Genomic DNA, 330 nt, shown 5'->3' with positions numbered 1-330 from the left:
AAGTGGCAGGCCCATAGTATTGGATTATCCGCTCTGGGGGCCACTCATCATCCTTCCAGTGCCCTATTTTGAGTTCTCTTTTTATCCATTGTAAAGGTTGCAGGGCCAGGTAACCAAGCAGTTTCCCTGTTTTCAGAGGTAAGAGGAAGAAGGATGGCCTTATCATGCCAATTACACAGCTCCCTTCCCAATTTCTGGGCAGGTGGATGTAGGCCTTGTTTCTACAAATCTAGTAAAGCCCACGTGGGGCGATCCAGTCTTGGATCCCTTCTTGGATAGGATAACCTCAATGTCTTTGCAGGCAGATCTAGAAATTCTTTAATTTTCCTG

Source organism: Pteropus alecto, unplaced genomic scaffold, assembly GCF_000325575.1.
Source record: "Pteropus alecto unplaced genomic scaffold, ASM32557v1 scaffold139, whole genome shotgun sequence".
Classification (NCBI taxonomy): Eukaryota; Metazoa; Chordata; class Mammalia; order Chiroptera; family Pteropodidae; genus Pteropus; species Pteropus alecto.
Note: the sequence above shows the minus strand (reverse complement) of the source record.